We start from the raw sequence: 10,076 nt of genomic DNA on the forward strand, positions 1-10,076 counted from the left end.
TTCAAGCTTTAAAAAAAATACAGTCATTTTTGGCGACACGTACAAATCAGAATCCACGGCTAACCCATCTAGGGAATTGAATTTCCTCGATATGGTTGAACTGATTTAATTATGAAATAAAACGTGACAAGGTTGTTTGGATGCATGTGTGACTGAGATGGGTATGGTCCCTCTCTCCCTCCTACTAGCGGCGACCAGCTACTGTCATTTAGTTTAATCTGAAGCTGCAGTACAGTGCAGATCATATCGATCCATCAGAGATCAGAGTCTCCTCTAGTTGTACAAACTATAAATTATCATGCTATAATGATCAACACACTGATAATGACTGTCCCCACATGTTGATGAGATCGATTATGTGGTGTGACAACTGAGAGGAATCAGAGTGATTAACCATGTGATTAGGAGCAATATTGATGAGCACCTTGTGTAGTTGTGTGTCGGTCGTGATAGATTAGGAGGTAGCAGAGCGTATAGAGCACCTGTCTGATCCGTTGTAATCGTAGCGTGTACAACTAACAGCGACGTCGTAGCTGACATGGCTTTGTTTGATTTATATAATTACTCTCCGATCTGATCCCATCGATCAGGTCCCTGTACGTAGGGTTTGTTCCTTTGTGTTTTCGTGGAGGATTTGCATTTTGCCTCCCAGCTGATTTCTGGAGAGGAGGAGAATCTGCTTTTATTATATAGTTTTGCTTTCGGTTTAGTTGGAATGTCATAATTGTTTTTGGCACATTGATTAATTGCGGGCCAATTGGCAATCGAAATTTCGCGATGGGGAATTATTGCGTGGTTTGATTATGCATGCCCAATTAATCAAGTCTTCAGAAAATAGATATTGTGTTCAATTCGGAGTTCAGACGTTCTGAAAAAGAAAACAGAGTTCATCGCCACGTAGTACTGCCTGCCCCCCCACACCACCCAATTCTGGATATATTGAGTGACACCAGGTAGAGTCCCAAAATGCAGCATTGATCACCACCGGGGCTTCATCAGATCATGAGTCATGGCACTATGACAGGTCCCCATTCTAAAGGCACACAGATTAGCTAATCACTGGGCCTTGAACTTGTAAACGATAGTGTACTGCTACTGCTACGGCGGTGCTACCGTTATTCTCAGGGGAAAAGAGGACACGTGAGTCTACGGATTTGTTTATTTTGATTTATCCTTCCTCCATTTCAATAAGGAGGAATAGATATGACATATTTTAGATTTATAGTTTTTAAGTATGTCACAGTCAGAGTTATAGTTTTAGAGCATCATCACCAATGTATATGGCAAAAATGATCTATATAGATGGGACCTACATAAAGAGACTTTAGCTATAGCAATCTCCACAATATATATAGATACAAGGTACTCCCTCCGTTTCACAATGTAAGTCGTTCTGTCATTTCCCATATTTATATTGATGTTAATTAATCTAGACATATATATCTATTTAGATTCATTACCATCAATATGAACGTGGAAAATGCTATAATGATTTACATTGTGAAACGGAGGAAGTAGCATTAGGAGATGAGAGAGAAATAGAGATAGATAGTATTATTTATTTCATATGGATAGTCCATATGCTCATGAATAACTTTTGTTATTTTCTCCATATGGACTAGTTGAACAATAGTAATAGGTAGCTGAATAGAATATAATATTGTATATGGACTACTTTTGCTTCACATTGTGAATATATCACATCTATACTAGGTTATATTTATATTGAGATAAAGGAAGTGAAATAAGGTTGTGGTTGGGAACGCTCCCTTTCGGCATATAAAACGAAGCAGTTCATTGACATGTAATTAATTAGTATTAGATAAAAATACTTAAAAATAGATTAATATTTTTATTAAAAACAACTTTTATATAAAATTTTTTTGTAAAATATGCATCGTTTAATAGTTTGAAAAACATACATATGAAAAACGATGAAGAGGAGTTAGGAACGGTAAGAAACAAACTCACTCAGCCTAAGTAAGTTTACGGGTTAGCCGTTTACACCTGGCCGCTCGATCGCCTGCGAGCCAAATCGCTGCCGATTCGCCGGCGCAGCGAACGGCTCGCGCATGCGGCATGTGGCCCAAATCGGCGAGGCGGGCGAGCGCGGCGTCAGCCAGCTGCTGCCTGCCTACTCGTGCAGTTTTTGTTTGTGTTTGCGCATTGTGCTCGTGCTGCTCCACAGGCAGAGATCAGATGTCAAAAGGTTTTTTTAGCTTTGACCGACCGTGGCCGATGATGACCCCAGCGTACTGTGGGATGGGAGGCCACGTGAAAAGTTGCAGTCGAGGACGACGGTGATTACCCCCCCCCCCCCCCCCCCGGGGTAGTACGTTTAACGTGTGGGCGGCCTTGCAACGTTTGGAGTAGTAAAATGTTCGGATTCTGACGAGCCTGATGCTGTTCTGTGATTGTGTCCTGCATAACTCGCAGTTTAGAAACCGGTGTTAGCTGTCGCACAAGTGTACAACTGGTGGCCTAACCTGACGTTGAGGGCAGCAAGTACCGGGAGGATTAATTAGCGGCTCCCTGGGGCCAAATAATACTAGTACTAGTGTACTAGCACCATCAAGACAGAAAGGGTTAAACCATGTGGAGTCCATTCATCGTACACCAGGGACGGTATCGACCGTACCGCGCCGTCTTCTCCCTGTCTGTTCTCTGGTCCGTGCATGCAAAAGCGGAGACGACGGACGCGACATCTCCGTGACAAAAGGGAGAGGTGGGTTTCCTGTAGCACGTCGCGTCCGTTTTTTTCTTTTTTTGGCCGGACGTACTCGTACTATCTATCTTTTTTAAGAGTAAGTTTTACAAAACTACATGTTTTATGGTTCAAGTTGTAAAAAACCACATATATTTTGACACTTGGCACTTAAGTATATATTTTGGCAGTTTAGTTTCACAAAATTACACTATCGATGAATGGATTCACCAGTGAGATGACGTGGTTGTTCCATCTAGGATGATGACGTGGCATATCCTATTAATTTCGTGCGATGGCTGGTAATAGGATGCCATGACCTCGTCCTATGTAAAACACCACGTCATCCCGCGGGTGAGTCCATTCATTGATAGTGTAGTTTCGTGAAACTACACTAACAAAATATTTAAGTGCCAAGTGTCAAAGTACGTGTGGTTTTCTATAACTTGGACCACAAAACATGTAGGGCCCCTTTGAATCGCATGAATGGAAAAACGGAGGAATAGGAAAAACGTAGGATTCTGACAGGAATGCAGGTGTAAAACATAGGATTGAAAAATACAGGAAAAACACAGGAATGACCGTTTGATTAGACCACAGGAAAAACGCAGGAATTGGATGAGAGAGATAGACTCAGAGGAATTTTTTCAAGAGGTTGGACCTCTTAACTTTCCTCCAAAATCTCTATAGGATTAGCCATTCCATAGGAATTTTAAAGGATAGTATATGATTCAATCCTTTGTTTCAAAGACTTTCATAGGAATTTTTTCCATAGGATTGGAATCCTTCAAATTTCCTACACTTTTTCTACAAATCAAAGGGGGCCGTAGTTTTGTAAAATTTACTCTAAAATTAAACAGAGCTTTGCCAGGGCCTAATAACCGATGTGTCTTTAAACAAGTACTCTAAACGTGATGACAATACCGAGTTATGGTAGTACATGTTAGTAACGAGATTTAGCTGAAACATACGTTCTTAAAACACTGATTACGGATGCTCCTTTCCGATCCAGCATAATTACAGCGTATCAAAGCTACAGTGATCTTCAATCGAACGCCGCTGGCAGTTGTTCTCTATTGCCTATGCTAAGTCGCTATGCGGTTATAGCATATGAGCATCTCTATTTAAGATGGAGCATAGGACAAAGTATAACTCTAACATTATCATATAGCTATTGCAACTATAAGTTCTAAATTGTAATCGACTATGTACACATATTCAACACAAACTCTAACGGTACTTACTCTATAAAAAAATAATATACAACTCGTAATATTGTAAGTTGAAGTTAAGGAGGAAGATAAAAGACCAAAATCCTCATTAATTGTACAATAGTAGTGTCAACGGCTGAGTAAATAAGTAATATTGTAAGTTGAAGTTAAGGAGGAAGAGAAAAGACCAAAATCCTCATTAATTGTACAATAGTAGTGTCAACGGCTGAGTAAGTAAGAGATATTAAAGGGATAAAAATTTTCAATTTGTGGAGAAGCTAGCTAGGTACTTCGCTAGTCAGTTTAATTATAAGAAGGTAGATGCTATATTAGGACTTCTTTGGAACAAAGGATTATAAAAACATAGGGATAGAAAAATCACATAATTTAGATACAACATAGGGTTGAAAAACACATTCTTTAAATAGGGATTGTAAAACATGTATTCGGATAAGACAACCAAGGAAGAAGGTAATAAATGAATCAAAGAGTCGGAGTGGTTGAAATTCTTTTCTTTGTTTCTCAGTAGAATCCGTAGGAAAGGAAATTTTCTTTGGATTTCCTTAAGATCAATTCTTGTGAACCGAACGATGTTATAGTCATCGGATTCTTAGGAATCCAAAACCTCTGTATTTATCCAAATTAACACTTAATTTATCTTGGGACAGTTTGAATTACAAAGAGTTAATTTATTTTGAACGGAGGGAGCCCAGGTATGAACCCATAACAACTTTCAACTGAAGAAACGAGTTTATATGGAGTACTCCCTCCGTTAAAAAATATCAATTTTTTTACTCATCCTAATATATATATATATATATATAATCAAAAAGATTATATTTCCATGATTTTTTCAAATCTCAATGAAATTATCCATCTCTTTATATACATTTATCCTTACTTTAATAAAGTCCGATAAAATATTTTGAAAATAGCTTATTTTGGGAAAAAGGGAGAGATTGAAAAGGACGGAGGGAATATGTAAAATAGACGAGCATAAAATAGTCGAGGAATTAAGTACGAGGTTTTCTGGTGCGTCCCAACTGGATATATTAAACTCTCCCAAAAAATTGCAGTCGTACGATATTTATTCTATGCCCATCAGGCCATCAATTAGACATGCAGTTATTTTTCTCTTCCCTCTGTTTCGGCTTTATCACCCTTATCATTTCCATTGAATGAACTCAACTGATAGTCTGATACAGTAAACAGCACGGCAAGCAAGTGTACAGGAACAAAAAAAAAATCCCCCATATATCACATCGAATATACAGACATATATTTGAAGTATTAAACGTAGTCTAATAACAAAACAAATTACAGATTCCACCAGGAAACAGCGAGATAAATTTATTAAACCTAATTAATCCGTCATTAGTAAATATTTACTGTAGCACTACATTGTCAAATCATGACGCAATTAAGCTTAAAAGATTTGTCTCGCAATTTCCTAGCGAACTGTCTAATTGGTTTTTTTTTACATTTAATACTCTATTCATGTATCCAAACATTTGATGTGAAAACGTGAAAAATTTTATTTGGAAACTAAACAGGTCCCAAATGAGCATATCGAAAGACGGTCAAGTGCTGGAAAGAAATGTAGTACGACCAACTACATAGTCCAGTTGGCGTAGCCTGAGCTGGAGGATATCCTGGCCAACGCAACAACTGACAAGCCAGTGAACCCTACCTCTACCTCTGGTCTTGTTTGTTCTGTAACGCTATAAAATCTAGTGGTAGCAGCTGATCGATAATCGCAATCTCCATAAAAAATTTATCGATAGGTGTTTAGGGATCGACACATGGAATAAAGCAGAGTACGAACCGAGAACTGGGGCCGAGTTTAGTTTTAAATTTTTTCCTTCAAGCTTTCAATTTTTCTATCATATCAAAACTTTTTTAAACACATTAAGGGCCCCTTTAAATCGTAGGAATGAAAAAACAGAGGAATAGGAAAAACACAGGATTCTGACAGGAATACAATTGTAAAACAGAGGATTGCAAAACACAGGAAAAACTAAGGAATGGCCGTTTGATTGGACCACAGGAAAAACGCAGGAATCAGATGAGAGAGATAGACTCAGAGGAAATGTTCCAAGAGGTTATACCTCTTGCTAACTTTCCTCCAAAATGTGCATAGGATTACCTATTCCATAGGAATTTTAAAGGATTGGATAGGATTCAATCCTTTGTCTCAAAGGCCTTCATAGGATTTTTTTTCCATAGGATTGAAATCCTCCAAAATTCCTACATTTTTCCTACAAATCAAAGGGGCCCTAACTTTCAATTTTTTTCGTCATATCGTTTCAATTTAAACTAAACTTCTAATTTTAGTGCGAACTAAACAGACCATGAAAGGGCATGCAGCGGCCGGTAATTAAGCAGGCAAGCTAAACTCGTTTGAGTGTATGTACAGTGGATTAGTGGGTGAGCGCAACCAAGAAAGCAAGCAAAGAAAAGGGCACTAGCTAGCTTGTGTATGCTGTGCATGGCCAGTCAGCCAGGCAGCAGCCAACCATAATCCAACTGAAAATACGGCGGAAACTTTCTGTTACGCTAATGATGAGGGGGCCCCGGGTAGTTCTCGGCGTACTAGAGTAGAGTACGTGCGTGCGGCTAATGACGACTCCCATGATGAATCATCGTGTTGGATGTGGCCTTTTTTTAGGTTCGTCGATGTAACTATGTAAGGTTTGAACAAAAAGTAGAGGGCTAGTCTTTGTGTGGAAGATGGACTAGTAGTAGATGTCTTTGCTGAACGATGCGGGAAAAACGAAAGGAGAAGGAAGCAGTTGGGCTCTGGAAGCCGAGAGCAGCACTGTCGAGCGGGTTTGGGCCGAGGAGCAGGGGCGGGCCAAGGTTTAGAGGTTCGGTATTCAAAATAGGTAAGGGGTAAAACAAATTCGAAAGTGCTAATGAACGATTGATCGCTGGCGGCGATCGTTTTTTTTTCTTTTTCTCTTTTGTTAAGTTTATACACTTAAAGTTTACACATCTAAAGTTTATCCACCTAAAGTTTGTAGAGTGAATGTTTATAAGTCAAAAGTTTATATACCCCATTCAAATTTGAATTTGAATTCAAATATTTTTTATATATAGTATTTCTATACATCTAAAGTTTATGCACCTAAAGTTGATAGACCTAAAGTTTATAAGTCAAAAGTTTATGTACCCGATTTAAATTTGAATTTGAATTATATTCTATTCAAATTTGAATTTGAATTCAGATATTTTTTATATATAGTATTTCTATACATCTAAAGTTTGTACACCTAAAGTTTATAGACCCAAAGTTTATAAGTCAAAAGTTTAAATACCCGATTCAAATTTAAATTTGAATTCAAATATCAGTTTATAGACCCATAGTTTGTAAGTCAAAAGTTTAAATACCCATTTTAAATTTGAATTTGAATTCATTTTTTTAATAATATTTCTATACATAAATTTTTCCAACTTTGTTTTTTTATTTTTTAAAAAATTTATGGTATATTAGGAAGAGAAGAAGGGGAGGAGGAAGAGGGGGAGAGGAGTGTATAGGGGAGATGGGGATCGATCGCTAAGAGCGATCGATCGCCCATTAGCCGTCCCCAAACAAATTTACACCCAAAAGTCTAATAATTGGTTTGTGTAATATCATATTCGAGTAATTTATTATATGCATGCAGCCCAAAATTATATACTTAAAATCCATTAAAAATTTTCTAAGTGTTAGCAAGACCATGTATGATAGTGTATGACTGCTGCACTGCTACCTGCCTGTTTTGGGCTGTTTATCTGCCGGTTTTGGATTGTTTAGGCCAGTGAATTGGGCCAGGAAAGCAGGGGAGGAGGCAGGCAGGCCCAAGCAGTGAAGAAGATGAACTGAATATGGCATTTTTTTTCATTTTCTTCATACACATATACATAGTAATACTATATACATATTCTCTTGTCAAAAATATTGGGTATTTGTCTGAATACCCTTGAATTAAAGTGGGCCTGCCCCTGCCGAGGAGCGAACGCGTGAGGTGAGATACGACCGAAACGCACGACGCACCAATAAAGCGCCTTTGCCAGCGAAACTACCCTACAAGGCCGCTGAGAGATTCAAATTACACCAGTTCCGATAGTTAGGGGAGTCGTCCTACCCGATAGCCACTTATTTGGACTTGGAATAAGTTCACCGGAGGTCCCTCAACTTAACAGCGAGATTTTTTTTAAGTCCCTCAACCACAATACCAAAAATATTCGCCCCTAAACTCATTCAAACCGTTCACCGGAGGTCCTTTGGCAGTATAGGTGGGTGGTTTCGCTGACGTAGCATTCTAGTCAGTAAAAAAAATATAAAAAATTCGTGGAGCCCACATGTCAGTTGCACATCTTTTCTTTTCTTTTCTTTTCTTCTTCTCTTCTCTTTTCTCTCTTCTCTTTCTCTTCTTCTTCAGTGTGAGTGAGGCCGGCGGAGTGGCGATGCACGGGCGGCGGGTCTGTGCGGCAGCCGAGCGGCGGCGGGAGGCGACAGGCAAGCGCGGCCGGCGCGTGAGCACGGAGGAAGGAAGTAGAGGAGGAGGAAGAGTAGCACAGGGAGGAGGAATGTGCAGCGGCCGAGCGCGGCGGCGGGCGGACGAGCATGGCAGGCGGAGGAGGGGGCCGCAACGGTGGAGGTGGCCGAAGGAGGAGCGTGGCGGCGGTGGGCGAGCTCCGCCGGCCTACTCCGCCAGCCGCGTCGTCGTCAGCGGCGAGAGCTGCCCCCACCGGAGCCCCTGGAGAGCTTAGGGGCGACGGCGGATGAGCACGACGGCGCGTGTCGACCTCCGCCTCGGCTGCGGTGGAGGAGGTGGAGGACGCCACCGCGACCTACTCCGTGTTCCGCAACGAGATCACGGCGGCTGGGGACGCGCTCGTCGATATCCCCGCGGCGGATTTCTTCTCCCTCGACGTGTCGGCGGTAGTTGAAGACGAGCCGTCGCCTGCCGCTGCTCAGCTGCCACGCGGACCCGCCGTCGCGCTCGCCCGCAGCCCGCCCATCGCTGCTCCGCTCGCGCGGCCGCGCTCGCCTGCCGCCGCCCGCCGCAACTCGGCTACCGCGCGGACCAGCGGCCCGCCCATCGCTGCTCCGCCCACGTGGCCGCCCTCGCCTGCCGCCACCCGCCGCTGCTTGTCTGTCGCGCGGACCCGCCGGCGTGCTCGCCCGCCGCCCGCCCATCGTTGCTCCGTCCGCGCGGCCGCCCTCGCCTGCCGCCGCCCGCCGCTGCTTGTCGGCCGCGCGGACCCGCCGCCACGCTCGCCCGCCGCCCGCCCATCGCTGCTCTGCCCGCGTGGCCGCGCTCGCCTGCCACCACCCGTCGCTGCTCGCTCGCCCGCCGCCCACGCATCGCCGCTCCGTCCGTTGGCCACACTCGAAGAAGAAGAGAGAGAGAAGAGAGAAAAGAGGAGAAGAAAAGAAAAGAAAAAAGATGTGCCACTGACCATGTGGGCCCCACGTACTATATTAATTTTTTTTAGGAGCAAATATTTTTGGTACTGTGGTTGAGGGACTTTAAGAAAATCTCGCTGTTAAGTTGAGGGACCTCCGGTGAACTTATTCCTTTGGACTTCCCCCATGCACGAGTGACGGAGCCCCACAAATAAACGAGCCCAATAATACGACGGGCCGTTTGCGAAGAAGGGAGTCAAGTGGACTTTTTCCGTGCCTGGCTAGTCCAAAGTGCGCGCGGCGCGACGAGCGGCGATTGTGGCCATGCACGCCGCACGTTGATGGCCCGTCCTATTTGTGGGCTCTTTTCTTTCGATTGGATTGGATGGTTGGGCTGAAGAGGGAGTTCAGCGTGAATCCGTGATGACTTGGGCCTACAACGGGGCAAGGGGCTAAATGTAATTTTCACAGACGGCGGCATCGAGCCACCGTCTGCTACGTCAGCTTGCCGTCCTCTACTAGGACGGCATGGTATATTTTTATAATTTTTTGCGCCGATAGATTATTTCTATAAATATTAAAAGAAAAAAATTTAAAAATGAAAAAAATTCTTCTATCTGCAACGTGCCTTCGCGCGATCAGCTTCGCACCCGAATTCGTGGAACAAAAATGAAAAAATGGAAGCGTCGACAGCAGGATTCGAACCTGCGCAGGCAAAGCCCAACAGATTTCGAGTCTGTCTCCTTAACCACTCGGACATATCGAC

General features: G+C 42.6%; 1 non-coding gene across 1 annotated transcript; it reads right to left on the reverse strand.

Moving 5' to 3' along the window:
* Positions 1 to 9,994: 9,994 nt before the first annotated feature.
* TRNAS-CGA (transfer RNA serine (anticodon CGA)) lies at positions 9,995 to 10,076 on the reverse strand. The gene has a single exon. It is a non-coding gene; the product is annotated as a tRNA-Ser (tRNA).

Source organism: Oryza sativa, chromosome 5, assembly GCF_034140825.1.
Source record: "Oryza sativa Japonica Group chromosome 5, ASM3414082v1".
NCBI lineage: Eukaryota > Viridiplantae > Streptophyta > Magnoliopsida > Poales > Poaceae > Oryza > Oryza sativa.